We start from the raw sequence: 13211 nt of genomic DNA on the forward strand, positions 1-13211 counted from the left end.
AGGAAGTGTAATTCTGACATTATACACTGCATTTAGTGGAGTGTAATAATGACATTATACACTGAATTTACTGGAGTGTAATTATGACATTATACACTGAATTTGGTGGAAGTGTAATTATGACATTATACACTGAATTTAGTGGAGTGTAATTATGACATTATACACTGAATTTGGTGGAGTGTAATAATTACAATATACACTGAATTTGGTGGAGTGTAATAATGACATTATACACTGAATTTGGTGGAGTGTAATAATGACATTATACACTGAATTTGGTGAAGTGTAATCATGACATTATACACTGAATTTGGTGGAGTGTAATAATTACATTATACACTGAATTTGGTGGAGTGTAATAATTACAATATACACTGAATTTGGTGGAGTGTTATAATGACATTATACACTGAATTTGGTGAAGTGTAATAATTACATTATACACTGAATTTGGTGGAGTGTAATTATGACATTATACACTGAATTTGGTGGAAGTGTAATTATGACATTATACACTGAATTTAGTGGAGTGTAATTATGACATTATACACTGAATTTGGTGAAGTGTAATAATTACATTATACACTGAATTTGGTGAAGTGTAATAATGACATTATACACTGAATTTGGTGGAGTGTAATAATTACATTATACACTGAATTTGGTGAAGTGTAATAATGACATTATACACTGAATTTGGTGGAGTGTAATAATGACATTATACACTGAATTTGGTGGAGTGTAATTATGACATTATACACTGAATTTGGTGGAAGTGTAATTATGACATTATACACTGAATTTAGTGGAGTGTAATTATGACATTATACACTGAATTTGGTGAAGTGTAATAATTACATTATACACTGAATTTGGTGAAGTGTAATAATGACATTATACACTGAATTTGGTGAAGTGTAATAATTACATTATACACTGAATTTGGTGGAGTGTAATTATGACATTATACACTGAATTTGGTGGAAGTGTAATTATGACATTATACACTGAATTTAGTGGAGTGTAATTATGACATTATACAGTGAATTTGGTGAAGTGTAATAATTACATTATACACTGAATTTGGTGAAGTGTAATAATGACATTATACACTGAATTTGGTGGAGTGTAATAATGACATTATACACTGAATTTGGTGAAGTGTAATAATGACATTATACACTGAATTTGGTGGAGTGTAATAATGACATTATACACTGAATTTGGTGGAGTGTAATTATGACATTATACACTGAATTTGGTGGAAGTGTAATTATGACATTATACACTGAATTTAGTGGAGTGTAATTATGACATTATACACTGAATTTGGTGAAGTGTAATAATTACATTATACACTGAATTTGGTGAAGTGTAATAATGACATTATACACTGAATTTGGTGAAGTGTAATAATGACATTATACACTGAATTTGGTGAAGTGTAATAATGACATTATACACTGAATTTGGTGGAGTGTAATAATGACATTATACACTGAATTTGGTGAAGTGTAATAATGACATTATACACTGAATTTGGTGGAGTGTAATAATGACATTATACACTGAATTTGGTGGAAGTGTAATTATGGCATTATACACTGAATTTGGAGGAAGTGTAATTCTGACATTATACACTGCATTTAGTGGAGTGTAATAATGACATTATACACTGAATTTACTGGAGTGTAATTATGACATTATACACTGAATTTGGTGGAAGTGTAATTATGACATTATACACTGAATTTATCGGAGTGTAATCATGACATTATACACTGAATTTGGTGAAGTGTAATAATGACATTATACACTGAATTTGGTGGAGTGTAATAATGACATTATATACTGAATTTGGTGGAGTGTAATAATTACATTATACAGTGAATTTGGTGGAGTGTAATAATTACATTATACACTGAATTTGGTGAAGTGTAATAATGACATTATACACTGAATTTGGTGGAGTGTAATAATTACATTATACACTGAATTTGGTGGAGTGTAATAATGACATTATACACTGAATTTGAATTGTACATAATGTGGTTATACACCGCATTTAGTAACATCGGGTAGCATTGATGGTTGTACGCTACGGTGTCACTGTGACCTGCCTTTCATTGGTGCTACGGTTTAGTAATAAGCACACTCAAAGATCTGACTATGTGTTGACTATATAGATTTTATGTTCGCTTCTTTTTGTTCGCATGATTCTCACCTGAAAAAAGCACCTCTCAGATCAGCTGTTCTACTTATTGGGGCGCTTTGCTTTTACAATGTTGAATGCAGATTGTTACTTGTCATGGATCTGACGCTCGTTCTGCTCGCATATTAAACACTTTCCATATGTTTATGTACTACTTGCATTGTAACAAATGTTATATTTGGGATGACACTTTCTCTGTAAAAGTTCAAATTCTTGTATTCTTTTGGGTTGAGTCCCATCCGGGATTCGAACCCACACACTCCCAGCGGGGCACCTTATCGTCAGCACACAAAGTCAGCGATCTAACCCACTCAGAAAGTATTATCCCAAAATACAAGATTTGTTACATTTGTTACATTGGCATTGTTTATTCACATAATATTTTCATTGTTAATACAATAAATTGTAGAACAGTTTAAACTCACCCTGTTGGTATTCTCTCTTTGATGTGACATGTAGATCCAAACAATACAGGAACAACCTCCGACTGAGTAACTGCTGCTCTAGTATTTACCTGCAGAGTCAATCAGTACCAGTTGCTAACCTGCAGAAGTAGCTCGCCTTGAATACAAGTGCCCATGTTTATTCTCAGCAGATCCTGGTGAAGCGAGGCGAGGCGAAATGGGGTTAACGTCGCATTCAAGTTTATTGCACTTATATAGCCACGTTTATGTGGTGTGCGTGGCGTGTGTGTAATGTGTGTGCGTGGTGTGTGTGTCTCTGTGTGTGGTGTTTGTATGTGTCTGTGAGAGGTGTGTGTCATGTGTGTTTCTGTGTGTGCATGGTGTGTGTGCGCGTGTGTGGTGTATGTGTGTGTGTATGTGTGGTGTGTGGGTGTACGTGGTGTGTGTGTCTGTGAGAGGTATGTGGGGTGTGTGTTTCTGTGTGTGCGTGGTGTGCGCGCGTGCTGTGTGTGGTGTGTGTGATGTGTATGTGTGTGTATGTGTGTGTGTGGTATGAGTGTACGTGGTATGTGTGTGTGTGTTTGTGTGAGTAGGGTATGTGCGTGTGGGTGGTGTGTGTGTGCGCGGGGAGTGTGTGTGCCTGATGTGTCTATGTGTGTGTTTCGTGTGTGCGTGGTGTGCGCGCTCTTGGTGTGTGTGTATTGTGTGTGGTGTGTGAGTGTGTCTATGTATCTGTGTGTGTGGTCTGTGTGTGTTTTGTGTGTGGTGTCTGTGTATGTATGTGGTCTGTGCGTGTTTTGTGTGTGGTGTCTGTGTATGTATGTGGTGTGTGTGTTTTGTGTTGCGTGTGTGTCTGTGGGTGGGTGTCTGTAAATATAAATATATATAGTGTGTGTTATTACTACGCCACAGAGGGGGTCACCTGGCAGACGCCTTGTCCATTACACCACGAGAGACGGTCTCCCTTTTTTAAGAAGCACTCGTACAATCTACCATCACTGTCGTGTAATGTACTGTCGGAGCATTGTGGGAACCAGACCAGGACGCACGAAGATTATTCCGATATCGATCCGTGAGATCAATACTTGGCTGATTACACCTGAAACTTGTTATTCAAACAGAAAGGAATCGGACTGGTTGATTAGGAGTGTCCAACCTGCCTTAGATTCTGAATGGACCCAACCACGCCGTGCAGAGTTGCGTCCCTTGGGTACACCAGAAACCTATGATTGTGGGTTCGAATCCCGGTTTCGCCTACATCACGCCGGTCTTTCCTCCCATATTACGTTGACACGCTGGGATAAAACTGGAATAATGTTAAAAGCGGCGTTAAACCCAACTCACTCACTCACTTTTTAAATGATGGGAAGTTGGAAGGAACGTTTGCTAATTGTTCTTTGTACCAACGTCGGCATCGAATCGGTGTATTGACCCTATCAAAAGTACAGTAAACTACGTTAATAACGGACACGCTTATCACGAACTGACGTATACAACGAACTGACCTTTTCCCCCGGCCATTTGCTGTTTATATGCTGAATATATGCTTATAACAAACTGCGGTTATGACGAACTAAAATTAGTGGTCCCTTTGAGATCGTTATAACCGTAATTTAATTCCTTCTTAGTGACCTTATTTGCATATTTATCGGGTCGAGATACAAAGTTTTAGTGTATCAGATGAGTGTATTAACGACAACACTATAACGATAACACTGTGTGATAATATATTTATCAGATATCAAAAGAGATGTATGCTCCGTGGACTGGTTCCCAGTCTGGGATTTAGACATTGTAATTAAACCTCTGTGTGAAACTGGGACACAGTCTCTGTGTAATTAAGTGTAATCAATCGAATAAATACAATCTGACGCAGCCGACCAGTGTCTGAGGGACGTGAATAACAGAGGCTTGGAATGGCAATTTGCTTGAAGTGCTTTCCCCTTAAAGGGCAAGTAAAGTCAACATAGCACCTTTTCACATGTTAATACTTTAGGGCATTCTTAATCACTAATGCCTGAGCAAAACTGAATATAAAAACACGGAAAAAGCGTAAAACAGACGATAAAAAACGTCAGGCGAAATCGTCCCCAAAACGAAAAATTCCGCCAGTGCGGGGAATCCCGTTATAGGGTTAAAACTGGTTCCCGGTGTTTGGCGCGTTGCCCAGTTTCATCGATGATGAAGATCGGGCCGACGCCCATTCTGCCTGCTTTCGCCTCGGATTTTTTTAATACATTACGTTTTTTGTCTGTCTGCTCATCCATTTGATTACCGTGTCCACAACTATTGTTACCCCAGTAACAACACTGACTATGCCTTCATTTGTTTACTCAGGGGATTAGTTCGTGACAGGCATCTATTGTGTGGAATAGGGCCGAGCGCAGCTGGTGTCAAAGGACGTTTCACACATTCAACAATGTATGTAATGGTGTTATTTATGTAGGATTAACAGAAATAGCAGAAACAGTATATGTATATCAGCTAAGAATTACAAGACAGATAAACGCAGCACACATATCAGCTAATGAAAACAGTTGTCCCCGCTGTGCTATTAGCAATACGCCACGCCTCCAAATAGATTTGTTTTGGCAGCCAATTACGGAGCGTGTGATTTCAGCACTATCACTTGGGCATTTGAATACTTGTGATGAAAACCTCTCGGAAAGCTTAAACTTACCCATCTCAAAATCAGAAATTAAAAGTGTAAACAAGCAAAAAATCACCAAAAAATGGCATAACCTATATCTAAACTCAAATAGCCAAATCAAAAAAGTACTCAGCAAACCACTAACCAAACCAAAAATTCTCCATCCATCAAACAAAATCGACAGAGTAATCACTAAACTCCAAACAGGACACACCAACCTAAATAACCACCTTAAAAGAATTAAAAAAAACACACTACAGGTAACTGCCCACACTGCAAACAACTAGAAACCCCAGAACACGCACTCATCCACTGCACACACTACCTAACACATCGAACCGCATTACAAACACCCCTAATCTAAACAAGGCTCTCACTCTAGAAGCAATACTAAACCCACAAAATAAACTAGAAAACTTCAAGGCCTGAGGCGTATTCTTAATCAAAACGAAACTAATAAAACGCATATAAAAACACAATAATCTACCAAATCAAAATCACATAAACAAACAAACATCCACCATACCAAGCACCCTTAGTTCTCCCCCCAATCCCATCGGCTTCTATTCCAAATCTCAAAATTCCCAAATTCTATATAAGCAACCCCTAAAGCCCCCTCTTGGGTTGCACAGACCACTTTCGCCCCTTTCGGAAACGCATTAAATGGCCTGGCCGGGCCCGTGTGCGAAATACGCTACAGTCGGAAAGCGCACGTTAAATCTCCAAAGTAAGTAAGCAAATTGACAAAATGTATCTAGGAAAATTGATATTCGCAACAAGATCGCCATCATTCTTTTAACAATGTTCTCTATCCAACCACCAGACAAAATGCTTCTTGATTCGAAAAAAATGATCTTCTAATGCACCGCAATTCGTTGTGCACACAAACCGGTGGCTGATAGCACGAACACCAATCCGTGGCGTCTGAGTACAACGACAAATAACCTGCCAGGTCCACGTAGTTCTGTGTGAATGTTAGCCATGTGGGTCTCTGTGAATGTTAGCGACGTGGGTCTCTGTGAATGTTAACCACGTGGGCTCCGTGAATGTTAGCCACGTAGTTCTGTGTAAATGTTAGCCACGTGGGTCTCTGTGAATGTTAGCCACGTGGTTCTGTGTGAATGTTAGCCACGTGGGTTTCTGTGAATGTTAGCCACGTAGTTCTGTGTGAATGTTAGCCACGTGGTTCTGTGTGAATGTTAGCAACGTGGATCTGCGTGAATGTTATCCACGTGGTTCTGTGTGAATGTTAGCCACGTAGTTCTGTTTGAATGTTAGCCACGTGGTTCTGCGTGAATGTTAGCCACGTGGATCTGCGTGAATGTTAGCCACGTGGTTCGGTGTGAATGTTAGCCACGTGGTTCGGTGTGAATGTTAGCCACGTGGATCTGCGTGAATGGTAGCCACGTGGTTCGGTGTGAATGTTAGCCACGTGGTTCTGTTTGAATGTTAGCCACGTGGTTCTGTGTGAATCTTAGCCACGTAGTTCTGTGTGAATGTTAGCCACGTGGATCTGCGTGAATGTTATCCACCTGGTTCTGTGTGAATGTGAGCCACGTAGTTCTCTGTGAATGTTAGCCACGTGGTTCTGTTTGAATGTTAGCCACGTGGTTCTGTGTGAATGTCTGCTACATGGATCTGTGTGTGAATGTTAGCCACGTGGTTCTGTGTGAATGTTAGCCACGTGGTTCTGTATGAATGTTAGCCACGTGGTTCTGTGTGAATGTTAGCAACGTGGATCTGCGTGAATGTTATCCACGTGGTTCTGTGTGAATGTTAGCCACGTAGTTCTGCGTGAATGTTAGCCACGTGGTTCTGTGTGAATGTTAGCCACGTGGATCTGCGTGAATGTTAGCCACGTGGTTCTGTGTGAATGTTAGCCACGTGGTTCGGTGTGAATGTTAGCCACGTGGATCTGCGTGAATGTTAGCCACGTGGTTCGGTGTGAATGTTAGCCACGTGGTTCTGTTTGAATGTTAGCCACGTGGTTCTGTGTGAATGGTAGCCACGTGGATCTACGTGAATGGTAGCCACGTGGTTCTGTGTGAATGTCAGCCAAGTAGTTCTGTGTGAATGTTAGCCACGTGGTTCTGTGTGAATGTTAGCCACGTGGTTCTGTCTGAATGCTAGCCACTTGGATCAGATTGAATGTTAGCCACGTGGTTCTGTGTGGATGTTAGCCACGTGGATCTGTTTGGGAACGTTAGCCACGTGGATCTGTCTGAATGTTTGCTCCGTGGATCTGTGTGTGAATTTTAGCCACGTGGTTCTGTGTGGATGTTAGCCACGTGGACCTGTTTGTGAATGTTAGCCACGTGGATCTGTGTGTGAATGTTAGCCACGCGGATATTTCTGAATGTTTGCTCCGTGGATCTGTGTGTGAATGTTAGCCACGTGGTTGGTGTGAATGTATGCCACGTGGTTGGTGTGAATGTTAGCCACGTGGTTCGGTGTGAATGTTAGCCACGTGGTTGGAGTGAATGTTAGCCACGTGGTTGGTGTGAGTCCACCACTTCACGACAGTTCTTAATGATTTATATAATTGTCTTTCAGAGCAAAACCTGTAAGATTAAACGATACCCGCTGTGCCCCTGTTTTACTCATGAGTGAGTGAGTGAGTGAGTTGGGTTTAACGCCGCTTTTAACAGTATTCCAGTTATATCGCGGCGTGTCAGCTTAATGTGGGAGGAAAGCCCGAGGTGATGCAGGTCTCAGACGTTTACCACTTCTGTGAAACCCACGAGCACGGGTATGGTGCTGACAAACCTGGAAACATAATCGGGGCGAACCGGGATTCGAACCTACAATCATAGGTTTCTGGCGTGCCCAAGGGCCGCAACTCAGCACAGCGAATTGCGGCGCCTTAGACGCCTTAAACAGATAACTGTATTTGAATTTTAAATAACTATGTTGAAGAATATCAAAAAGAAAAAACGCCGTTATCAGCAAACAGTTTATACATATTTATTATGAAATGTACATTGGCTTTGTGCGTGACCTCCGATCAACGTGTCGCCTATACCTTCACATGTCAGACATGCAAGTTAAAAACCCAGCGAGAATAGTCTGCACTTAAAATCTGATTTCTTCATTTGAACATAACATTAAAAATAAAAAAACAGAAAGTTGAAAATGACAACGTCCGCCCCGACTTCCGGAGTGTAACCCATGGATGGTGTCCATGTTCTTCCAGGGTCGAGACATAGTGTAACCCATGGATGGTGTCCATGTTCTTCCAGGGTCGAGACAAAGTGTAACCCATGGATGGTGTCCATGTTCTTCCAAGGTCGAGACATAGTGTAACCCATGGATGGTGTCCATGTTCTTCCAGGGTCGAGACATAGTGTAACCCATGGATGGTGTCAATGTTCTTCCAGGGTCGAGACATAGTGTAACCCATGGATAGTGTCCATGTTCTTCCAAGGTCGAGACATAGTGTAACCCATGGATGGTGTCCATGTTCTTCCAAGGTCGAGACAAAGTGTAACCCATGGATGGTGTCCATGTTCTTCCAAGGTCGAGACAAAGTGTAACCCAGTGATGGTGTCCATGTTCTTCCAGGGTCGAGACAAAGTGTAACCCATGGATGGTGTCCATGTTCTTCCAAGGTCGAGACATAGTGTAACCCATGGATGGTGTCAATGTTCTTCCAGGGTCGAGACAAAGTGTAACCCATGGATGGTGTCAATGTTCTTCCAGGGTCGAGACATAGTGTAACCCATGGATGGTGTCCATGTTCTTCCAAGGTCGAGACATAGTGTAACCCAGTGATGGTGTCCATGTTCTTCCAGGGTCGAGACATAGTGTTAACCCATGGATGGTGTCCATGTTCTTCCAGGGTCGAGACATAGTGTAACCCATGGATGGTGTCCATGTTCTTCCAGGGTCGAGACATAGTGTAACCCAGTGATGGTGTCCATGTTCTTCCAGGGTCGAGACATAGTGTAACCCAGTGATGGTGTCCATGTTCTTCCAAGGTCGAGACATTGTGTAACCCAGTGATGGTGTCCATGTTCTTACAAGGTCGAGACATAGTGTAACCCATGGATGGTGTCCATGTTCTTACAAGGTCGAGACATTGTGTAACCCATGGATGGTGTCCATGTTTCTCCAAGGTCGAGACATAGTGTTAACCCATGGATGGTGTCCATGTTCTTCCAGGGTCGAGACATTTTGTAACCCATGGATGGTGTCCATGTTCTTCCAGGGTCGAGACATAGTGTAACCCATGGATTTTGTCCATGTTCTTACAAGGTCGAGACATTGTGTAACCCATGGATGGTGTCCATGTTCTTACAAGGTCGAGACATTGTGTAACCCATGGATGGTGTCCATGTTCTTACAAGGTCGAGACATTGTGTAACCCATGGATGGTGTCCATGTTCTTCCAAGGTCAAGACAAAGTGTAACCCATGGATGGTGTCCATGTTCTTCCAGGGTCGAGACATAGTGTTAACCCATGGATGGTGTCCATGTTCTTCCAGGGGGGTCGAGACATAGTGTAACCCAGTGATGGTGTCCATGTTCTTCCATGCTCGAGACAAAGTGTAACCCAGTGATGGTGTCCATGTTCTTCCAGCGTCGAGACATAGTGTAACCCATGGATGGTGTCCATGTTCTTCCAAGGTCGAGACATAGTGTAACCCATGGATGGTGTCCATGTTCTTCCAGGGTCGAGACATAGTGTAACCCATGGATGGTGTCAATGTTCTTCCAGGGTCGAGACATAGTGTAACCCATGGATAGTGTCCATGTTCTTCCAAGGTCGAGACAAAGTGTAACCCATGGATGGTGTCCATGTTCTTCCAAGGTCGAGACAAAGTGTAACCCAGTGATGGTGTCCATGTTCTTCCAGGGTCGAGACAAAGTGTAACCCATGGATGGTGTCCATGTTCTTCCAAGGTCGAGACATAGTGTAACCCATGGATGGTGTCCATGTTCTTCCAGGGTCGAGACAAAGTGTAACCCATGGATGGTGTCAATGTTCTTCCAGGGTCGAGACATAGTGTAACCCATGGATGGTGTCCATGTTCTTCCAAGGTCGAGACATAGTGTAACCCAGTGATGGTGTCCATGTTCTTCCAGGGTCGAGACATAGTGTTAACCCATGGATGGTGTCCATGTTCTTCCAGGATCGAGACATAGTGTAACCCATGGATGGTGTCCATGTTCTTCCAGGGTCGAGACATAGTGTAACCCATGGATAGTGTCCATGTTCTTCCAAGGTCGAGACAAAGTGTAACCCATGGATGGTGTCCATGTTCTTCCAAGGTCGAGACAAAGTGTAACCCAGTGATGGTGTCCATGTTCTTCCAGGGTCGAGACAAAGTGTAACCCATGGATGGTGTCCATGTTCTTCCAAGGTCGAGACATAGTGTAACCCATGGATGGTGTCCATGTTCTTCCAGGGTCGAGACAAAGTGTAACCCATGGATGGTGTCAATGTTCTTCCAGGGTCGAGACATAGTGTAACCCATGGATGGTGTCCATGTTCTTCCAAGGTCGAGACATAGTGTAACCCAGTGATGGTGTCCATGTTCTTCCAGGGTCGAGACATAGTGTTAACCCATGGATGGTGTCCATGTTCTTCCAGGATCGAGACATAGTGTAACCCATGGATGGTGTCCATGTTCTTCCAGGGTCGAGACATAGTGTAACCCATGGATGGTGTCCATGTTCTTCCAGGGTCGAGACATAGTGTAACCCAGTGATGGTGTCCATGTTCTTCCAAGGTCGAGACATTGTGTAACCCAGTGATGGTGTCCATGTTCTTACAAGGTCGAGACATAGTGTAACCCATGGATGGTGTCCATGTTCTTACAAGGTCGAGACATTGTGTAACCCAGTGATGGTGTCCATGTTTCTCCAAGGTCGAGACATAGTGTTAACCCATGGATGGTGTCCATGTTCTTCCAGGGTCGAGACATTTTGTAACCCATGGATGGTGTCCATGTTCTTCCAGGGTCGAGACATAGTGTAACCCATGGATTTTGTCCATGTTCTTACAAGGTCGAGACATTGTGTAACCCATGGATGGTGTCCATGTTCTTACAAGGTCGAGACATTGTGTAACCCATGGATGGTGTCCATGTTCTTACAAGGTCGAGACATTGTGTAACCCATGGATGGTGTCCATGTTCTTCCAAGGTCAAGACAAAGTGTAACCCATGGATGGTGTCCATGTTCTTCCAGGGTCGAGACATAGTGTTAACCCATGGATGGTGTCCATGTTTTTCCAGGGGGGTCGAGACATAGTGTAACCCAGTGATGGTGTCCATGTTCTTCCATGCTCGAGACAAAGTGTAACCCAGTGATGGTGTCCATGTTCTTCCAGCGTCGAGACATAGTGTAACCCATGGATGGTGTCCATGTTCTTCCAAGGTCGAGACAAAGTGTAACCCATGGATGGTGTCCATGTTCTTCCAGGGTCGAGACATTGTCACTGTACTATGATTCACTGAGACAATGTACTGTACACCAGGTGTTAAACTGACACATTGTCTCTGTGTAGTTCGGGTTATAATGAACTGTAACGTGTACAAATCATAAAATTAAAATTGTGAAACCAAGGAACTTTTATTTAAGGGCCACGAATCAGAGGACGAGGAGGATAAGGGCCCTCTTTGGCCCAAAGGAAATGTCAAATGTTCAAGTTCTGGAAAACTTGGAATAATGGTGTGAAATTAATCAGACATGTTGAAATGGTTAACAACTAGTTTTTTCTTTCTTTCGCATCAAGTCTTTTACTTCAGGCATATTCAATCACAGACGAATGAACCAAAAGGTGAACAAGTGCGTTGCCCAAGATGTTTTTTTATGATACCTTATTAATGTTTTAATCTAGTGAGTGAGTGAGTGAGTATGGTTTTACGCCGCTTTTAGCAATATTCCAGCAATATCACGGCGGGGGACACCAGAAATGGGCTTCACACAGTGTACCCATGTCGGGAATCGAACCCGGGTCTTCGGCGTGACGAGCGAACGCTTTAACCACTAGGCTACCCGACCGCCCCGTTTTAATCTAGAGATTCTAAGAAAATCGGCTAGGATCAAAGGCTTGCTTATGTTTAACTTTTAAAAAACATGAAACTTCAAAAATAAGCCTCCGTGACACATTTCTATAGCCTCTAGTTTTATTTGAAGTCCAAAACGTGCATGTGTTGAAAAGAACAAAGTCTGTTTCTCATTTCTACTTTTTCCAACAATTTCATTAAGTGCTGCTAATTTCATTAATTATGCGTATCATCCAGGGTCTTCACCATGTCCTTTGTTAGGGCATCAACTGACCGTGCCTAGCCTCCCTTATGTAAGCTCAACACTGTGACAAGTCTTGGAACGATACATTGTTAATACCAACATACAGCAGAAACATCTAAAAATATTCATGGAACCATCTATCGGCAGTGATGTGTACGTTGGTTTAAAACCTAACGTTAATGAGAGTGAGTGGGTTGGGTTTAACGCAGCTTTCAACAGTATTCCAGTTATATCGCGGCTTCGTTAACTAGAACATCGAGGCCTATACGCAGTAGGCATGTGATACAGCATCCTTAATTTTGATGAACGTTGATGCACCATATCCTGAGATTAAGAGACTGTTTCTTTTTTCCTGCTCAACTGCGTAACTTTACTAAGCAATATGTTTCGAAATGTTTCCATGGCAACATGTATCACGTGACTTTGTGTGGCATGATTTGTTAGTGAATTCTAGTCGTTTCCAAGGATACGAGTATTTAAAACTCTAAGGAGAGACATCCAGTTAACTATTTCACTCAAATGATTTTAATACGATCTATAACAATATGATAAAAAAAATGATCATTACAATATTTTTTCCTCGAAGTTTTCTCATGGTGCTGGTGTGAATGACAGTAGGGCCTACTTACTCATCATCTGTCATTCCATATTCGTATAACAAAATAGCATTGTCCATTATATGTAA

The sequence above is a fragment of the Haliotis rufescens genome, unplaced genomic scaffold, assembly GCF_023055435.1.
Source record: "Haliotis rufescens isolate VD_foot unplaced genomic scaffold, xgHalRufe1.0.p SCAF_43, whole genome shotgun sequence".
Lineage (NCBI taxonomy): Eukaryota > Metazoa > Mollusca > Gastropoda > Lepetellida > Haliotidae > Haliotis > Haliotis rufescens.